The sequence below is a fragment of the Dromiciops gliroides genome, chromosome X, assembly GCF_019393635.1.
Source record: "Dromiciops gliroides isolate mDroGli1 chromosome X, mDroGli1.pri, whole genome shotgun sequence".
Taxonomy (NCBI): domain Eukaryota; kingdom Metazoa; phylum Chordata; class Mammalia; order Microbiotheria; family Microbiotheriidae; genus Dromiciops; species Dromiciops gliroides.
The window spans coordinates 63,282,525-63,304,343 of NC_057867.1; the positions used below are offsets into that span (position 1 = coordinate 63,282,525).

The 21,819-nt window shown below is 42.1% G+C and overlaps 1 pseudogene; it reads left to right on the forward strand.

Moving 5' to 3' along the window:
* LOC122733970 overlaps nt 1-21,819 on the forward strand; it is a 198,841-nt pseudogene that overhangs the window by 155,253 nt on the left and 21,769 nt on the right.

A 21,819-nucleotide genomic window follows, 5' to 3' on the forward strand; every position in this document is an offset into this window, starting at 1 on the left:
GGGACAGTGGCTTGCTTCTGGTTCTTCCATTCCCATGAGCACCCAAAGGAAGTGGGGACAGGCTGGGAAGTTGGACAATGGAGGCCAACAGGCCCGACATAGAATAATAGTGGATAAGGTGCCCAGTAATCCTCAGAAGAGAATAACAAGGAAGGATATTTATGGCCTCAAGATGTCTATATACCAATGCACAGAGTATTGGGAGCAGTAAATAAGGTGAATGAGAAGAGAGGTTCTATTTATAAGAAGGAATGTACAATTTTATAGGTATCAGTGGGACTTAGTGGGATGGGACTCATGTCTAGAATATGGCAACAGAAGGCTGTACTTTTTTGTAAAGAATCATCTAATAGAAAGGGTAGAGGAAATAGTGTTGTATATCAAGAAGGTATATGCTTATAGGGAAATCCATAAACCTGAGTTTAGTTTGGTGGCTGTGCTCTGGGTGGGGACTGATCTGGTGAGTGACTGACTTGTCTCTCCCCCCAATCCCCACAAGCAAAGATGATGACCAGATTTTAAGCTTGAGTTGTCAACCAAGGGTGGGGGGGGTGGTTGGATAGAAAGGTGAGTCAAAGGATCAGAGATCAAGAGCTGAAAAGGAGTTCATCTATTCCAACCCCCTCATTTTATAGGGGAGAAAGATGAGGAGCAGAGATATCAAGTGACTAGCCAAGGTCAAAGGGGTAGTGACAGAGAAATCAGGGTTTGAACCTGGTCCACTGACTTCCAGTCTAGCACCCTTTCCACTGTAGCACAGGTCATGCCATCAACTGAAATATAAGGAAGTTGGGATGGGGGAGAGATGGGGAGTTCATTTTGGTACATGTTGAGTTTTAGGTGCCAATAGGAAGTCCAAGTGGACTTGGAGACATGGGATTGGAGCTAGAGAGGGGCACAGCAGAAAGCTTAGGGCTGGGGCTCTAGATTCTAGTTATATGCATTAAGATAGATGGGAAAGCCATGGGAACAAATGGGATCACAAAGGAAACTAGGATAAGGGGCAAGAGAAGAGGGCTCAGGACAGAACCTTGGGAATGCCTACAATTCAAGGACGAGGGAAGGAGGGTGATGGCCAAGTGAAAGACACTAAGAAACAACTGAAAGGAGGGCCAGGCTGGGCCCAGGGAGTGTCACTCCTGCATTGAGTAGGAGGGCCTGGGGTGAGAGGATAAGGAACTATCTAAGTACAGGCAGGCTGATCAGTTATAAGTGAGCATTTATTAGTTGCCTACTGTATATAAAGCACCAGGCTGGACTCACTAGTTGGGAAAGGTTATTGCTGATGGGGGAATTTGCTACAGTGGGGAAAGTACCAGATTAAGACGTGGGAGACCTGGATTAAAAAATCATGGTAGGGGGGCAGATAGGTGATGCAGTGGATAGAGCACTGGCCCTGGATTCAGGAGGACCTGAGTTCAAATCCAGTCTCAGACACTTGACACTTACTAGCTGTGTGACGGTGGGCAAGTCACTTAACCCCAATCATTTCACCAAAAAAAACCACACCAAAAAATCATGGTAGCTCATTTGGTGGTAGCACGTTCAGAGGTAGAGTCAGGACTAGAACCTAGGACTCCTGCCTCTCAGTCTAGGTTCTTCCCACCAGGACTCTATCTCAGCAATTTTTAAAGCTGGCTGTCCATCTGATAGACTTGTTGAGATTATTCTTTTCTTTATTTTATTTTTAATTTTTCTCAATTACATGTAAAGACATTTTTTGAGTTCCAGATTTTTCTCCACTCTCCTTTCCTTCCCCCCTCCCGAGGCCAACAAGCAATTTGATATAGGTTATACATTACAATCACGTTAAACATATTTCCACATTAATCAGAACAGAAGGAGAAAAAAACACAGGAAAGAATAAACAAGAACAATCGCAAAAAAGCAACAACAAAAGTCAAAAGAGTATGTTTCAGTCTGCATTCAGACTCTATAGTTCTTTTTCTGAATGTGGAGAGCATTTCCCACCATGAGTCTTTTGGCATTGTATTGCTGAGAAGACCTAACTCTATCACAGCTGATCATCAGAAAATGTTGTTGATACTGTGTACAATATTTTCTTGGTTCTGCTCATTTTAGCCATCATCAAATCATGTAAGTCTTTCCAGGTTTTTCTGAAATCCATCTGCTCATCATTTCTTACAGCACAATAGTATTCCATTACATTCAGATACCACAACTTGTTCAGCCATTCCCCAATTGGCGGGCATCCCCTCAATTTCCAATTCCTTGCTACCACAAAAAGAGCAGCTATAAATATTTTTGTCCATGTGGGTCCCTTTCCCTTTTTTATGATCTCTTTGGGACATAGACCTAGTAGTGGTATTGCTGGGTCAAAGGGTATACACAGTTTTAAAGCCTTTTGGGCATGGTTCCAAATTACTCTCCAGAATGGTTGGATCAGTTCACAGCTCTGCCAGCAATGCATTAGTGTTCCAATTTTCCCACATCTTCTCCAACATTTATCATTTGCCTTTTTTGTCATATTAGCCAATTGGGTAGGTGTGAGGTAGTACCTCAGAGTAGTTTTAATTTGCATTTCTCTAATCAGTAGTGATTGAGAACATTTTTTTCATATGGCTATAGATAGTTTTAATTTCATCATCTGAAAAGTGCCTGTTCATATCCTTTGACCATTTGTTGAGATTATTCTAAAAAATAAATGGGAAGGAAGGAAGGGATGAAGAGGGGAGGGAAAGATGATTCTTAAGCCATAGTATCAAACTTAAATAGAAATAAGGTCTACTAACCCATACATAAAGATCCCTACGGGAGTACACGGATTTAGAAAACCACACATTAACATTATGTTCAACTGTATTTTTATTTCTTTTGTTAAATGTTCTCCAATTCCATTTTAATCTGGTTCAGTTGGCACTCAGGAGTTTCATGGTGTCCCTGGGCATTTGGTACCTCTGCATTTCTCTGTAATGCTTGCAAAAGGTTTAAATTGTATATAAATGCAATAGTCTATGGGGATAGTAGGAAGACCTAAGTTCGAATCTTACTTCATCCTGTAACTTGATAGGTGAACTTGACAGTGACCTGAGAGAAGACATAGCATTGTGCCTTGGAAAGAACATTAGGGGATTTCAGTCTCAGAGCTTTACTTATTACCTGTATGATCTTGGACAGGTCAATATTCCTTTCTGGCCCTCAGTGTCCATTACCTATAAAATCAGGGGGTTCGACTCAATTAGGGGTTCTTAATCTGGGACCCATGTACCCCTGTGGTTGAATTTGGAAAACATGACAATGAATAAGAAAAAAAATGACATCTTTATTTTAATATAATTGATTTCCTTTGGAATCCTATGTATTTTTTTCTTTCTTTTTTTTTTTTTTTTGGTAGGGCAATGAGGGTGAAGTGACTTGCCCAGGGTCACACAGCTAGTAAGTATCAAGTGTCTGAGGCTGGATTTGAACTCAGGTCCTCCTGAATCCAGGGCCAGTGCTTTATCCACTGTGCCACCTAGCTGCCTCCTAATCCTATGTATTTTAAAATAGTATTTTATTTTTTCTAATTACATGTAAAGACACTAAGCATTCATTTTTTTATGAGTTACAAATTTTCTCCCTCCCTTGCCCCCCCGCAAGACAGTAGGCAATTTGCTATAGGTTATATACAGGCAATCGTGTCAAACATATCTCATATTAGTCATGTTGTGAAAGAAGAAACAGACCAAAAGGGAAAAACTGGGAAAAAAGAAAGTGAAAATAGTCTGCTTTGATCTGTATTCAGACTCCATCAGTTCTTTCTCTGGATACAGAGAGCATTTTCCATTATGAGTTCTGTAGAACTGTCTTGTAATACTATAAATCTTATGTTAGGCAGTTAAAAACCATGGTTCGGGAGCATCCCTCGATTTCCCCAGATTGCCTGCCCAGGGGTACCCTGGCCCAGGAAAGGTTAAGAACCCCTGGATTAGAGGGTCTCTAAGGTACATTTCTAGCTCCAAATTCTATGGAAGCTAGGAAACTTTGAGCTTCCAAGGAGTTCCTGTCCTTAATTCATTCATGAGCTAGATTATCAAATTTGAGCTAGAAGGAACCTTGGAGAGCATCTAGTTCAAGTGCCTCATTTTAAAAAGCAGGAAATTGAGCCCCAAAGAAATGAAGTGACTTGCCCAAGGTCACACAGGTAGTAAATAATGGCCCTGTGATCTGAACCCAGGTTCTGACCCCAAATCCAGAACTCTTTCCACTGTACCCTATCTCCTTCCCCCAAACCCACCCCTCAGTTTGCTCTTCTGTAGAATAGGAGTGTCTGGACTATTAGTACATTAATTTTAATTATTATTTTTATTAATTTTATTTCTTATAAATGAAATTAAATTTATTATTACTTGTTTTATTCTATGTAAATTATTCTTAAGGTTTCATCCAGCTTTCACTTTACAGAAAGGGTAACTGAGGCTCATTGATGGGGAGGACCTTGTTTCAGATCACTGTGAATGGCTGCCAGGGCAAGTGTCTTGTGGCCAGTGAGCAGGAAGGAATGCAGACACTGATAGTCTGTCCATTTCCATGCGACCCCTTTGCCAGCTGCCCAGACTGGCAAGGGGGACACTGGGCATCCTGCCCCTTTTCCCCTTCACTGTACCCAGATAGCCTTTCGTTTAAATAAGTACACTGAGTGAACTTAATTTTAACTAACAAAGTTTCTTGAGTTATCCAGTTCTTGGCCACACATCACGAGGCACTCCTCGTGAGTACAGTTGTAATTTAGAGGTATATTTTCACGTCCTTATTGAAAATGAGCCTAATCAGGGCTGCAGCCTTAAGGTTTTAAGAGCAATTAATGTCACCCAGAGCTGTCCAAGAAAAAGAAGAAGGGCCACTCAAAAGACATTGCAAGTACTTCTGGATGATTCACCCACTGAATCTGCACCTTCTGGTACATTCTCTTTGGGTTGGGTATTTTTGCAGTTGGATTAACCCATCCATCTCCCTTGCCCACATCCTCCTCTACACTCTGTGCCTCTTAGCTGAGGCCATTACCTCCTTCCCATCTACAGGAGCAGGCTGCTCCAGGCCAGGCCTTGCTTGAGGACCTCCAAAGGAGGCCAAGCAGGATGGTGAAGGGTCTCTAATGGATACTATATTAGGAGGGGTTGGGGAAACTGGATAGGTTTACCCTGGAGAAGAGAAGATTCGGGGAGGCTGGGACATATCTTTAAGTATTTGAAGGGATGGCTCATGGAAGAGGGATTAGAGCTTAGTCAGTCCATAAACACTTATTAAGCATTTACTTGTGTCAAGTGTGGTGAAAATAAATAGGGAGTGGAACTTGGTTCCAAAGGCCTCTTGTGAAAGGGGAGATTTGAGCTGTCTTGAAGGAAGTCATGGAAAGTGAGAGGAGAAGTAGAGTGGGCACGGAAGGCAGCCAGTACAAAAGCGTGGAGATGGGAGATTGACTATCATGTTCAAGGAACAAAGAGGCTGGCACGGCTGGATCATGGAGTTCGTGGAGGGGAGCCAAATGTAAAAAGCCTGGGAAGGTAAGGAGGGACCAAACAGAAGAATTTCTAGATAATCCTGGAGATGACAGGGAGACTTTGGGATCCACTGAGCAGGGGGTGATGTGGGCAGACCTACCCTTTAGAGCTGAGTGGAAGATGGATTGTGGTAGGAAGGCCCTTGAGGCAGGGGGATCAATCAGGAAAGCTGTTATTGTCATCCAGGCAAGTGGTGGGGAGACTTGAACTAAGGTCCTTGTGAGAAATGTTACAAAGCTAGAAATAACAACATTTGGCAACAGAATGTGCATGGGAAGTGAGAGTGAGGAGTCAGTCGTGAGTCCATGTGACTGGGAGCCTTGATAGGAAGTTTGGAAGATGGGCGAGTTGGCAGGGACAGATAATGGGTTCTGTTTGTTGAGTCTGCGATACCTGCAGGAATCCAGGTCAAGATGTCCGAAAGACCACCAAAAAACCCAAACAAACAAACAAACAAAAAACAAGTTTGGGGCAGCTAGGTGGCATGGTGGATAAAACGACAGCCCTGGAGTCAGGAGGACCTGAGTTCAAATCCGGCCTCAGACATTTGACAGTTACTAGCTGTGTGACCCTGGGAAAGTCACTTAACCCCAATTGTCTCATCCCCCAAAAAAGATGTCCTAAAGACGGTTGGTGATGGAGGACTAGCAGCTGCTTAAATTTCCGATGAGGTATTAGAGAAGGAACAGAACCACAGTTAGTTGGAATGACCTGGAAGAAAAACCAGTGCAGAAGACTGAGGAGCAGTCTGAAAGGCAGGAAGAAGACCCTAAGAGGGCAGGGTCATGAAGACTTAGAGAGAGCATCCAGGAGAAGGTGGTCAATGATGTCAAAGGCTGCAGAGAGCTTAAGAAGGTTAACATCATTAGGGAGGGACCAAGTGAGGGTTTGGTTCCTTTTAAGGATGAAAGAGATATGGGCGTGTTTGTAGGTAGCAAGGAAGCTGCCAATAGGCAGAGATGGAAGTTGAGAGATATATCGAAAGATATAGAGGGGGTGATCCACTGGAGAAGGTCAGAAGGGATGGGATCAAGGATTCGTGAAGATGGGCTTGCCTTGGCAAGGGGAAAGACTCCCTCTTCCTCTGAGAGCAGAGTGAATGAGAAGGCCATGGAGGGTGGGGAAGATGACTGAATGAGGTGAGGTGAGGAAAGGAGAAAGGGGAACTCTTTTTTTTTGTTTGTTTGTTTGGTTTTTTTTAGTTAGGCAATTGGGGTTAAGTGACTTGCCCAGGGTCACACAGCTAGTAAGTGTTAAGTGTCTGTGGTCGGATTTGAACTCAGGTAGTCCTGACTCCAGGGCCGGTGCTCTATCCACTGCGCCACCTAGCTGCCCCAAGGGGAACTCTTTGTGAAGGATCTTGATTGTTTGATTGTTTTCAGTGAAACATGTGGCAAGGTTCATGACTGTGGGAGGCTGAAGGGAGGCTAAGAAGGTTTGGAGAAGCCACTACCAAGAGTGGGTCCATGTTTTACTTGACCTTGGAGGGCAGAACTAGGGAGAGATGAATGGAAAGCATGGAGGCAGATTTAAGCTAGAGATCAGGAAAAACTCACTAACATTGAGGTGTCCCAAAGTGGAAATGGTCTGCGTTGAGAGGTGGTGGCTTCTCCTTCACTGTAAGTCTTCAAAGCAAGGCTAGATAACAATTTTTTGGGGGGAGGGGTCATAAGAGCCATTCTTTGGGGAAGGACAGGTGGGATGAGATTCCAAATATAAGATGCTGTGACTGACTCAGAGAAAGGACTCTTGGACCCATAGCTCTGGTGATGTCAAGGAAGACATGGCATATGTGCACAGTGTCAGTGACTGGGCTCTTGCCTAGAATCCTAGTCCTCTAATCTAGAATCTTGCCTTGCTTTCTATGCCTGAGACCCTGTCCTGGCATCCCTCTCCCAGATCCCAATTCTTCTAAGGGAGAGGCCCATCCATGCTCTTTCTAGTGAATCAATCCAGCCAGGGATTATTTAGCAAGCATCTCCTGGATTCTTGTGCCTGAACCTCCCTCCCTTCCCAAGTTGGGGTCCCTAACTGCTGTTAGACCTTTCCAGAACCAATCATCTACTTACTCATAGCCTTTCTCCTTTCTCTCCCACCTACCAGTAGCTTCTGTTGATACTGAATCCTAGCCAAGCCTCTCCCTCCACCCCCACCTATCATGAGATTTTAGACATTGTTCTTCATTTAAGTATTTTTGTCAACATTGCATCAGAAAGTTAGAAGAGCTTTTCCCCCTTCTATTTAATGCAATTTTAAAAGGTTTTCTGCATTCTAAAGTGCGGCTTTATGACATTTCTCCCATCTCCCCCGCCCTGCGGGGAACACATCTCCATTTGAATCAGGTAAACCAAAGAGGAAGCATTATTCTATAAACAAATTCTCACTTAACACAACTTTTCGGTAACGTACCAGATCAAAGGACAAATTAATGACAGTGTCCTTGTGCTTGAGATGAAGACTTAATTCTCCAGTCTTGCAGATGACAATTTCAGGCTTTTTTTGCCAGTTCCAATTCAATCCCCGAAAGCCTTCCGAGACTGCAAAATAGCTTTCATTAGAAATATTCTTTCAGCAGGAGCATCACTCATTGCTGTTCACATTTTGTTTCAATTACTTTAAACTACTTTTTGCTCCAAGTTCTCTCTCTATATCCACGTACAGCCAACAAGGACTTGGAAGACCAAGATGTTGTGACTGATGGGCATGGGGGCATCAGGATGTGACAAGTTTGGTCAGATGAAGGAAGGCTATTTGGGGTGGCTTTTAGCAAATGGGATGGAGCTGGTGGGAAGGAAAGCAGAGGTGGTTTGGAGAGTGGGTTTGCTTCACCTCAATGTACCCAAGTGGTTATCCAGCCTTTGGCTCAAAGGACAAGAAGGCAGTGTGGCACGGTAGAAAGAACGCTGACTCTGAGGTCAGAAGATTTGGCTCCAAATCCCATTTCTGTAAATTACTACCCAAGTGACTTTGGGCAAGTGACCTAACCTGCTTGGGCCTCAGTTTCCTCATCTGAAAAATGAAGAGATTGGGAACAATGGCCTCTAAAGTCATGTCCAGCTCTGGATCTGTGACACTTTGTATTCCCCGATAGTGGGGGTGAGCAGGAGTTTAAGCCACTACCTCCTGAGGCAAACCATTCTGCTTTTTTTTTTGGTGGGGCAATGAGGGTTAAGTGACTAGCCCAGGGTCACACAGCTAGTAAGTGTCAAGTGTCTGAGGCCGGATTTGAACCCAGGTCTTCCTGAATTCAGGGCCGGTGCTTCATCCACTGTGCCACCTAGGTGCCCCCATAAAACCATTCTGCTTTGAGAGAACCCTACTTAGTAGTACATTTTCCTCTTATTCAACCCTATGTCTGCCTCTCGGTAACATCCAACCCCTGCTCCTGGCTCTGCCCTCCTCAACTAAGCAGAATCAGCCTAATCCTTCTTTCACATGATACCCTCCCAATCCCTGAACATAGGAATCCCGCTTTGGCTCAACTCACTCTCTCTCTCTCTCTCTCTCTCTCTCTCTCTCTCTCTCTCTCTTTAAAAATGTTATCTGTTTTTATTGTATTTCCATTGATTTTGTTTAATATTTCCCAATTACATTTTTCCATAAAATTATTTTATTATTTTCCAGTTACATGTAGAGATAGTTTTCAACATTTGTTTCCATAAGATTTCTAGTTTCAAATTTTTCTCCCTCCCTCTCCAAGACAGAAAGCAATCTGATATAGGTTATATATGTACAATCACATCAAACATATTTCTGCATTAGTCATGTTGTGAAAGAAGGATCAGAGCAACAAGGAAAAACCTCAAAAAACCACCACCAACAAACCAACAACGACAAAAAGCAATAGAAATAGCATGGTTCGATCTGCATCCAGATTCCACGGTTCTTTTTTTCTGGATTTGTAGAGCACTTTTCATCATGAGTCCTTTGGAACTATCTTAGACCATTGCATTGCTGAGAAGAATCAAGTCTATCACAGTTGATCAACACATAATGTTGTTGATACTGTGTACAATGTGCTCCTGGTTCTGCTCATCTCATTCAGCATCGATTCATATAAGTCCTTCCAGGTTTCTCTGAAATCCACTGGGTCATCGTTTCTTACAAGCACAATAGTATTCCATTACATTCAGATACCACAACTTGTTCAGCCATTCCCCAATTGATGGGCAACCCCTCAATTTCCAATTCCTTGCTACCACAAAAAGAGCATCTATAAATATTTTTGTACATGTGGGTCCCTTTCCCCTTTTTATGATCTCTTTGGGAAAAAGACCTAATAGTGGTGTTGCTGGGTCAAAGGGTATGCACAGCTTTATAGCCCTTTGGGAATAGTTCCAAACTGCTCTCCAGAATGGTTGGATCAGTTCACAGTTCCACCAACAATGCATTAGTGTTCCAATTTTTCCACAACTTCTCCAACATTTATTATTTTCCTTTTTTGTCATATCAGTCAATCTGATAGGTGTGAGGTGGTACCTCAGATCAACTCTCTCTTTTCCAGGCTAAATATTCCCTTCATGTCCTCTTGTTCTAGCCCAACTGGCCTAATCATTGTTCCCCAGTTTCATCCCACCCTCTCTTGCTCCCCCCTCCTGCCCTCCAGCATCTGTACATACTGTCCCTTGCGCCTGGGACAAGCACTCTACTACATCTTTGCCTGCTGGAACCCTCCTTTTTCTTCTTAGTTGCCTTTTCCTTCCAGAAGTCCTTCTGATTTCTCTCTCCTAGCAAGAAGAGGTCCTATTCTCTGCAATCCCTTCTCCTTCTCTGGTTTTTCCAGTTAAGGGAATTAGGGATATTAGGACAGGAAGTGGTTAATTGGGGGAGTTAAGTGAGCCACACTGATGCTATCTTGTGACTCAATTCTGGTGCCAGCTCAAGTTCCCTTTGTCTAGTCCAATTTCTGTCTTATGAGAAAACTTTATTCAATTGTGGGAATTGGGAGAAAACCTTATTGTATTGTTTGAACTTAGCCCTGGATGACTGGGAAGCTGGACCACCCCTACCTGTTGGTTAGAGACCATTAACTAAGGACCTCGGTTATGCTGACCAGAAACCCAGTCAGATCCAAAGATCAATGCAAGGAGTTTTATCACAATCATGCATCTCAAGCAACCTATATGTCTTATCCAAAAACTAGCCCCATATTGATCAATCAGTGTTTGTTTCCATGTTCCTTTGATTGTCTACAGACACTTGGTGGAGAGCAGGACACTTCTTTTTCTAATTTCAGGGAATTACACCTGTTCACTCTCCCCCTTCCCAACTTGGAAAGTCCCGAATCTTTCCTCCAATTAGAAATTAGATTACCTACTCCTGTACCATTTCTTTTTAATTAACTCACCTTATTTGATTAGTTGTCTTTAACATATAAAAATCTGTCTCCCCCTGTATTTGGGGTCCAGGCCTAAGCTGAGGATGGCTGGGTCCAATTTGTTGGGCCATTGCCATGCATTGCTTAATGAATCAATACGCTCAGAAGATTGAACCTTTGTTGCCTCAGTCATTTCATCTTTCACCTGCCTCACAGTACATTTAACACAAACTTTTCTTCTAAGCAGGTCCATGTCTTAGCCCCACTATTAGATTATAAGCTCTTTGAAGGCAGGAAGGGTTTAATTTTCTTTTCTTTTTATAAATCTTTTGCACAAGGTACACTATCATGCATAAAAGAGGTGCTCACCATATGTGGAAATGAGTTAAAGAACTGTTAATGCTGCAACATAGTAGAAGAGAATCATGCAAAATGAAAAGGATGGGTAAGAGTCCATCAGATGAAGGATGTTTTTTTACCAGTTTCAAGTCAATCACAGAGGCTTGGAATCATGAGAACCTTCAGGAAATCCCTGAGGCCATCCCACAGGAAATGGCATCAGGCTGCTTTTAACGGCCCAGAAGGATCTGTGTATTCCCTGGGAAATGATCCTTTTAGTGATGGAGGTAATGATAAGCAGGGCTTGCCAGTGTCAGTCTGGTGACCTTTGGGTGCTGATGAGAGCCCAGGATCCTAGGGTAGGAGCTGAAAAGTGACCTCTCAGGGCTTCTAGCCCCAGCCCTACATTCTACATGAGGGGACTCAAGTACCTTGCCAAAAGTGCCATGCAAAAAGCAGAGATAGACTTCCCACCCAGATCCTTCTGACTCAAAATACAGCCCTCCTCACCACTGTCATACCACGTGGGCTTGGGGGGTGGTAAGTATCAGAATCAGTTCGGAGAGGGAGAAATTACAAGTCAACACCCTCTTGATTTAGGCAAGTGGGAAGAAAGGAGGCCAATTCCGAAGTGAAGGGCCATCTTTAATCTTCCCCAATTGCTCTTCTCAGAGGCCATTTCCTACGAGTGTTTGCAAGGTTGTGCATGGTGTGGGGGGGTGGGGTGGGGGGGCACTTGTGGCTCCACTCTACTGAGAACTTTCTTAACACTGCTTCTTTGAAGGGACCCAGAATCAAGAGTCACTGCCTCTAAAAGCAACTTCTTCCTTTCCTGTTGGGGGGGGGTGCTGATAAGGGCAGTATCCTGTGCTGGCTGTTACCAGTGAATTTTGCTGATTGCCTTTCCTTTGGGATGCGAGAAGGCCATAAAGGCTCACCAATGAGGGCAGGGAGCTGGGTGGGCAGGGGTGAGATATCCAAATATGACTATGATGCAAAAATTGGGCTGATAAAACTTTAAAAAGGAAAGCACTCGTCTGCCTCCTCACTCGGGAATTTGGCAGCCTATGCAATGCACCTCTGTCCCCCTCTGCATCCCACTTGGCCTCGCTGCCATCCCAGACATAAAATGAAGCAAGGATTGCAATGGGTTGAACAGAATTGCTACAAACATTACTCCCGTCATCCTTTTATGGGCCTGATGGCTGTGCAACATGCTGAGTCCATTTAGCTCTCTTAATGACATTCTCGTTTGAATTTCCACAGGACTCTTTCAGATCCAGATTTGAACATGGGGGTCATTTTCGAGTGGGTTTTCTTCCTCCTTTGCTCATTCCCTAAAAGATGACAGGGTTACTGCATATTTTTCTCGATGGAATGGATCTGTTTATAAGTTCAATCTAACGGCCAGGCTAATGGTTGCTACTTTCTTTTCCTGATTGTGATGAGTACATCAAAGCCCAGCACTCAAACCAATTCTAGATAAGTAAGTTGGGCTGGTTGTCCCAGTTATGCACTGTGCTCACAACAGACACCATTGGGTGCTATTAGGCCACTTTAGGCATGAAATGAATTGGCCATCTTCCCAAACTATAGTCCCTTTCACGGTTCTCCCTGGCCTGTCTAGGTATCTGTATTTTTAGAGAGGATGCATTTTAGCTCAAATGAGTCTCTAACTGGAACCATTTCACACAATAAAACCAAGTTGGGAATGTTTGAGAGAACTGAGGGGATGGGCCAGGAAGTGTTAATGTAAAGAATGAATGAAAAAGCATTTATTAAGTGCTTTTGTTGGTGGTGGTCAGTCACTTCAATTGTGTTAGACTTTTCGTGACTCCATTTGGGGTTTTCTTGGCAAAGATATTGGAGTGATTTGCCATTTTCTTCTCCATCTCAGAAACTGAGTCAAACAGGGTTAAGTGACCTGCCTAGGGTCACACAGCTAGAAAGTGTCTGAGGCCAGATTTGAACCCAGAAAGAAGAGTCTTCCTCCCTCCAGACTCAGGTCTTTATCCATTGGGCCACCCAGCTGCCATTAAAGTGCTTACTATGTGCTGAATGCTGAGGATACAAATATAAAAGCAGAGATGGACCCTGCCCACAAGGAGCTTACTTTCCTTTTTAACTTGAAGCTTTTTTTTAGTTTTCACCATTTGTTTTTATAAGATTTCTTGTTTCAATTTTTTTCCCTCCCTCCCCTCCCTCCCCCCTCCCCAAGACAGCAGGTAATCTGATATAGGCTATATATGTACAATCACATTAAACATATTTCTGCATTAGTCATGTAATGAGAGAAGAATCAGAGCAAAAAGGAAAAATCTCAAAAAAGAAAAACAACAACAAAAACAATAGAAATAGTATGGTTCGATCTGCATCCAGATTCAACAGTTCTTTTTTTGGGGATTTGGAGAGCCTTTTCCATCATGAGTCCTTTGTAACTATCTTTGACCATTGTATGGCTGAGAAGAGTCAAGTCTATCACAGTTGATCAACACACAATGTTGACACTGTGTACAATGTTCTGCTGGTTCTGCTCACCTCATTCAGCATCAGTTCATGTAAGTCCTTCCAGCTTTCTCTGAAATCTGCCTGAAGGAGCTTACTTTCTAATAGGGAGAAGATAATATTCATAGGGGAGAGGGCAGGGAAGATAGATAAGTTACAGGGATGATAAGTGGGGCCAGAGAAGAGGAGATTGCTACATATCTTCCAGGAGCAATGGCAGTTGATTCGATCATGGTTGCAAAGCTGGAGGGGAGAAAAACAAACAAGCAGACAGACAAAAGAAAAAACTGTAGGGGGAGGGAGAAATGGGTACAGCATAGCATGAAGAATGGTGGTGAAGAAGTGACCAGAATAGAGAGGGAAATGAGCGGACATGGCTGTGGCTTGCATGAAATTGTACACCGAGTGGGGCAACCTCCAATCTGGACAATGGGGCCTTGGGATGTAAGTTCTGGAGAGTAAGGTTTGAAACCTTTAAGGCATGGTTTCTGGTCCTGGTGGGAAGGCAGGCTGGTAAGAAGATGGCGAGGGAGTAGGGAGGGAATTGTGTTCTATATCATTTCTCTCCTGATATAATGTAAACTTCTTGAGGGCATGGCCTATTTCCCTTTTATTTTGGTATCCCCAGCACTGATAATGGGGCCATGCACACAGTAGGCATCTAATAAATGCTTGCTGATTGATTGCCTTTACCACAGATCCTGGTGGAACACTGGAAAATATAACCAAGTTAAGAGACAGCCAGAGGGTGAGCAGAAAGAATGCTAGATCTGAAGTCAGAGAACCTGAGTTCCAATCTCAGCTCTCCTCCTAACTAAGCTTGTGACCTTGGGCAAGAAGATTCCCCTTTCTGGATCTCAGTCTCCCCACTTGCAAAATGGGATTGTGATAATACTGGCTTCATGGTGCTGCTGGTTGGATCACATGAGAATGTACAGAAATCTCAAGTCACCCTAGTCTATTCTAGCGCTCAACCTTATGATCCTTATGATCCTTATATATAAAGGCATGGCTATCTACTTCCACAAAGCAGGCCGAAGGGCTATCTCAGGGCTATCTTGGTGGGTTCTGAGGCTAGAGACCAACAGTCTAGCATTGAAGTAAGGGTCAGGAAAACTCCTACACAATGGGTCAAAAGAAGAACCTGAACGTGGGCAAACAACTTGCCAGAATTACATCCCATTCATTTGGGTACCTACTCGGTGCCAGCTGTGGCAACTGGTGTGACCACATGTGTTCTATTCAAGAAGCTGGGTGCACCTACAAGTGTTTATACTGGCCCAACAGCCCCCATCCACCAGATGCTATCACTGTCTGACACTCTGGCCCACATTTTCCCCCATAGTAATTTCAGTCATGTCTGACTCTTTGTGACCCCATTTTGGGGTTTTCTTAGCAGAGATACTGAAGTGTGTTGCCATTCCCTTCTCCAGGTCATTTTACTGATGAGGAAACCGAGGCAAACAGGGTAAAATGACTTGCTCAGGGTCCCAAAGCTAGTAAGTGTCTGAGGCCAGATTTGAACTCATTAAGATAAGTCTTCCTGACTCCAAGTCTGGCACTCTGTCCACTGGGCCACCTAGTTGCCCGGGCCCATGTTTACATCCTCTCAAATGGGAGGCAGCACTGAGTGGCTTGAAGGAAGCTTAACTCATTTAGTCCAAACCCCTCATTTAATAGAGTGGGAAACAAAGGCCAAAAGAGGAAAAAAGACTTGACTGTGACCACACAGTAAGTGGCAATTTTGGGACCTGCACCCAGTGCTGCTGGCTCTCAATGCTCTCAGCACTAGGCTGTGGCTGCTTCTTTCCATCATATTGATGTGTGTTGGGAATGATGGCGGGTCACACGCCAGACCAGGTGAGGCTAATTGCTCAGCAGCCTATAAGGTGCTAATCCAATATGGCGGCAGTCTTCATGTTTATTTGGGCTTTAGTACTGACAGTTAAGTGGGCCATTGACTAGCTGATCCCAACTTAACCACTGAAATGGCAGATGAAAGAATTGTTCCGTGAAGTTTCAGGATGGGGGATAAAGCCAGGGTAGGTAAAAATCTACAAAGAGGAGGCGCAGGTACCAACTTGCTCCTGGAACAACGAGTCATACTTAGACTTCAGTGAAAAAGCAACTTCCTAGCAGGGACAAGTCAACAAGCCTTCATCAAGCATTTACTATGTGCATAGCGCTGTGCTAGGTATAGGGGATACACAGCTGTCAGGATGGCCTAAGTGACAATCAATCAAGTCACCTCACCCTACTTAAAGTAATTAAGATGCCCAGATACTTAAACAAGGTGAGAACAATTTTCTTTTTTTTAAAGTATTTTGTTATTTTCTAGTTACATTTAAAGATAGTTTTCAACATTTGTTTTCATAGGATTTTTAGTTCCAAATTTGAGAACAATTTTCAATCAGTGAATCATGGCCTTTAGACTAAATGAGAAAAGGAATTGACACTGGAATGCTGTTGCACAGAAAGAGTCTTCCTGAAACTGGGTCACACCCAATCTATAAATGGTTATCTATATAGACCTATATGGAAAGTCATCTATAAATCACCAAGCTAGTTTAAAACTTGAGATTCTAGAAACTGGAGCAAGGGCAGCATTCCAGCTTGGACTTCTTATCTTCCCATTAGTGTCCTATGGGTATCCTCAGATCAATTAATGGTAGGGTTTACATTGAGAGTCAAGGACAGACTAGATGTAAGTTTTTGGCTCTATAAGGAGCCCAGCAAAAAAGCCACACCATGCCCAAGGGGAACTTCTTGAGTAAAAAGGGACTTCCAATAGCAAGGAGTTGTGAGTTACCCTTTGTCACATGTACTCTCCAAGTCTGAGCCCACTTTTCCCCGGACTCTGTATGTACTTGTGCTAGAATATCTAATCTCGGCTGCATTGGTTTTGTTTGTGCAAAAAACTTCAATTTAATGTGATTAAAATTCCCATTTTACATCCTGTAATGTACTTTCTCTCGTTTGGTCATAAGTTCTTCCTTTATCTATAGATCTGACAGGTAAACTATTCCATGCTTCCCCAATTTGTTTATAGTTTCACCCTTTATGTCTAAATAATGTACCCATTTTGACCTTATCTAGTATAGGGTGTGAATGCTGGTCTATACCTACTTTCTGCCAAAATGCTTTCCAATTTTCTCCGTAGTTTTTGTCAAATAGTGAGTTCTTGTCTCAAAAGCTTGGATCTTTGGGTTTATCAAACACTAGACTACAATGGTTATTTACTACTGTGTATTAGGTAGCTAATCTGTTCCACTGATCCATCACTCTAATCCAGTACCAGATTTGATGATTACTACTTTGTAATACAGTTTGAGATCTGGTATGGCTAAGCCACCTTCGTTTACATTTTTTTCACCGATTCCCTTGATTTTGACCTTTTGCTCCTCTAGATGAATTTTATTATTTCTTCTAGCTCTGTAAAATAATTTCTGGTAATCCGATTGATATGGCACTGAATAAATTTAGGTAGAATTGTCATTTCTATTATATCGGCTCAGCCTACCCATGACCAATTAGTATTTTTCCAATTATTTAGATGTGACTTTATTTGTGTGAAAAGTGTTTTGTAATTGTGTTCGTGTAGTTCCTGGGATTGTCTTGGCTGGTAGACTCCCTAGTATTTTATATTGTCTATAGTTATTTTAAATGAAAGTTCTTTTTTTATCTCTTGCTGCTGGACTTTATTGTAAATACATAGAAAAGGTCACTTACATGGCTTTATTTTATATCCTGCGACTTTGCTAGAGATGTTAATTATTTCAACTAGTTTTTTAGTTGATTCTCCAGGATTCTCCAAATATACCATCATATCATATGCTAAGAATGATAATTTTGTTTCCTCATTGCCTATTCCAATTCCTTATCTTTCTTTTTCTTCTCTTATTACTATAGCTAGCATTTCTATTGTTGTTTGTATTTAATTCTTGAAAAGGACCATAACATCAGGAGGTGATGTCATGATTTACAGTGAATTGGATTTAAGTGACAGAGGGCTGTGCAGTTACCAGCCTCACTCTCTCCAGAGTCATATGGGTCCAGTGGCAAGATATACATCAGGACAACTGGAGATGGCCCTGGATGTTTGAGGCAATGGGGTTAAGTGACTTGCCCAGGGTCACACAGCTAGTAAGTATCAAGTGTCTGAGGCTGGATTTGAACTCAGGTCCTCCTGAATCTAGGGATAGCATTTTATCCACTGTGCCACCTAGCTGCCCCTACCATTTCTAATACAATACTGAATAATAGTGGTGATAATGGGTATCCTTGCTTCACCCCGATGGGAAGGTTTCTAGTTTATCCCCATTTTGGATAGATATTGCTTATCATTTTAAGGAAAGTTCCATTTATTCCTATGCATTCTAGTGTTTTTAATAGGAAATGAATTTTGTGTTTTGTCAAAAGCTTTTTATACACCTATTGAGGTGATCATACAAGCAACTTACTCTGGGAGTCCTAGGAGACAGCCAAGCTGACATGAAGTTGCCCCCATGGGTGGGCAGAGCAGATGTGGGCCCAAGTTTCTCCCTCTTTGCCTGGAGCCTGTGTGGCCAGTGTGGAGCTGCTCAGCCCAGGGCCTCCCGAGAAGCGATGGAGGTGGGGCGCGCTGGGTGACACATGGCTGAGGGTGGCAGGATGCCAGGGCTAGGCCAAATCACAGGCCACGGGCTGGCTCCCTGGTGTTTCTGAGGCTCAGCCACTTCTGCAGACTGCCCTTCCTCTGCTTCAGAAATGTCTGGGTTGGGGGCTTATTGGATCTTGCCCCTGGTCCTGGACAACCGGAATGAGGAGGTGGTGGAGTTGAGCGTGGCCTGGCTCCCTGCAGCAGACAAGGGCTTCAGCATCTTCCCACAGGCTGCATGCTGTAGTCAGCCCAAAGAAAGAATTTCTCTTTCTATAACTTGACCACCTTTCAAAGAAGGCAGAGTATGAGAGATGGTAACTTTTCTTGTGAATGACACTCTGAAACATCAAGCAATATTATTAGGGAATGCTGAACAGCCGAAAAAGAAGAGGAGGAATCTTTGGGATATTTCATCTTCCTCGAGGCTTTCTAAAAGGCATTGGAATACTAAAATGTTCATGATGCCTCTAATGTTTCTCAAAAGGGTGGCAAATTAAAAAGCCCATTACAAGCCTGTGAAAATCTGGTTGCATTTGAAGACTGTTCTCTCTTGGGAAGTAATTCTTTAAATACAGTGGAGAATAAATTGCCTTCATCACCTGTTAGTCCCATTTTTTAAAAAAAGCCCCAATGAGATTGGCATTCCACTTTCTATGCATTGATATACCACCTATACTGTTCTTCACGCACCAGTAAACAAGTAATTATTGAAGGAAGCACAAGCCTTTTGACAGACTTTCATTTGAATGAGGAAGTAATTAGTAAAAAAATATATATCCTATGGTAACTAAATCAGTATGAGAAAATGGTGGTAAGGACCACCTGGACTTCAACAATATAAAATTACCTATTTTTACTCCAGATCATTCTTTGGCTCTACACATGCCAAATCAAAGAACTCTTCTAAGTCCAGACTCTTTGCTAAGTGATAACTATTTGGCTCATCAAGGTCACAAAATCTATGGTAATTCTTCCACTTGATCAGTTCAAGAAAGATGATCAAAGGGATACACATTTTGAGTCCCAGAGAATATGTGAAATACACAGACCATTTTTTCAGAGGATGATTTTAAGGATGAGTTAAATGAAGATCAAGAAACAGTATCAGTTGATCCTATTCTTTCACTAGATCAGTTTGTAAAGAAAGAATAAGATAGAGTTACATATGTCTTGGGAAATACCTGAATTTTTCCCAATTACTTTTGCCAAATGAAAATTCTCCAATTTCAAAGTCATGCCTTAATTGGAAGAACAGTAAAGTGTTACAGTTTGTGCCTGAGAATCAAGCCTTTCCAAATGGTATCCTTCAAGAAACCAAACTAGTAGAAATGAAATGAAATTACTCTAGCCCTTCAAATGAGAATCGTCATAAGGTTCCCGCTGTTCAGAAAAATCCGTCCTGTAACTTCAAGGAACAATGTAAGAGACGTCCAATACTTTCAACTACTGCTACTGAAAGTACGCCAAAGTGTTCTGAAAGAAAGAGAACTGGAACAAATAACTCAAAGTCTAGACAGTGTCTTATTAGTAAATAAAGTAAAGTAAATATGTACCACATTTTCATTTAAATAGCTAGCTTTTCCTACTTTCTGAAAGGCAAGTTTTAAAGTAATAATGCAGATAAACAAAGACGTTCATCCCTCTAACCCTTGTCAAACTGTAATAATTACAATGTGAACCATTCATGGATTCTCATTATTTATACCATGCCTAACTTCAAAACTACAAGATGTCAATTTATTTTATACATAATGTCAAAAAGTAAAATACAAGATCTAGAAATGTTTCTTTAACTCTGGCTATTTTGGGCAAATGATTTGATTCCTTTTATAAATGTATTTTTAATCAAATAATAATAAGCACTGAATAAAAGCCTACTATGTTCCAATAATAAACTCTCATTTATAATCAATACGATCATTCCCGGAATTGATATGTCAGTTAATTGCCCTATCCCTCCAATCAGCAGCCTTCTGAATTCCTGGTCCAAAACATTCCTCTGTGGTCAACTCTCTACTATATGTATTGTCTTCCTCTATTAAAATGTAAGCTCCTTGAGGGCTTAAGGGTATTTGTATCTCTAGTCCTTAATACACTGTATGGCACATTCATGCCAGTCACCATGACAGGTTGGGGGATACAAATACAAGTGCAAGAATAGACAACGTCCAACAACAGCTCACCATCTGATATGAGGACGTGCTATGCCATGATGGTAGGATACTAATGTTTTCCAAATACTTTCAGAAGTAAGTATCATATCGTTCACTTAATCAAAGTCTAACTTGTTGACTTTACTCTAGGAAATAAACACCCTCCCTTCAGTCTTCCTGAAGATTCTAAAAGTTTCTATTTAAAATGCAACTGGTAGGAGTTGATAAGTATATATCATCATTTGCCTTTCAAGTGAATTCCAAAGTCAATGACAAAGCTTGTAATAATAACAAAAATAAACACTTCTAGCTGTCAAAAAGAGAGATAATTATATGATAAGAAAGAGTAATTTCAAGAGGGAGAGAGTGCTAGTAAGTGAGGAGGATTGGAAATGTCTTCGTGTAAGAAGTTGTATCCAAGCTGGACTTTGGTTTTTTAAAATAATAAACATTTTTATTTACAGTTTCGAGTTCCAAGTTTTATCCCTCCTTCCCTCCCTCCCCTCCCCCTCCTCCCTGAGGCTGGTAAGCAATCAGATGTGGGTTATACATGTGCAATTATGTAAAACATGACCATATTAGTCATTTTGGAGAAGAAAATGAATAAAAGAAATGAAAGAAAGCAAAAAATAGCATGCTTCAGTCTGTGTTCAATCGATATCAGTTCTTTCTTTGGAGGTAGATAGTATGCTTCATCATTAGTCCTTTGGGAATGTCTTGGATCATTGTATTGTTGAGAATAGTCAAGTCATTTACAATTCTTCATCAAACAATATTGCTGTCTCTGTCTGTGCACAACGTTCTGCTCACTTTACTATACATCAGTTCATACAAGTCTTTCCGGGCCTTTCTGAAATCATCTTGCTTGTCATTTCTTATAGCACAATAACATTCCATTACAATCATATACCACAACCGGCCATTTCCCAGTTGATGGGAATTCCTTTTATTTCCACTTCTTAGCCACCACAAAAAGAGCTGCTAGAAATATTTTTGTACAATAGGTCTTTTTCTCTTTTGGGGGATGTCTTTGGGATATAAATCCAGCAGTGGTATTGCTGGATCAAAGGGTGTGCACAGTTCTATAGCCCTTTGGGCATGGTTCCAAATTGCTTTCCAGAGTGGTTGGATCTTTTCACAACTCCACCAACAGTGGATTTACCAAGCTGTACTTTGAAGAAGCACCATGGAACAGAGTCAGAAGGCGTGACTGTGGCTGGCTGGTTGTGAATTACCAGGCTAAATCATTTACATCTCATCCTGTAGTCAATGGGGAACCACTGAAGGTGATCAGGAATGATTTCTCCTACCTGAGTTTCAGAAAGCCAACTGCAACCCAGGTAACTATGGCCCAGGAATCCTTGC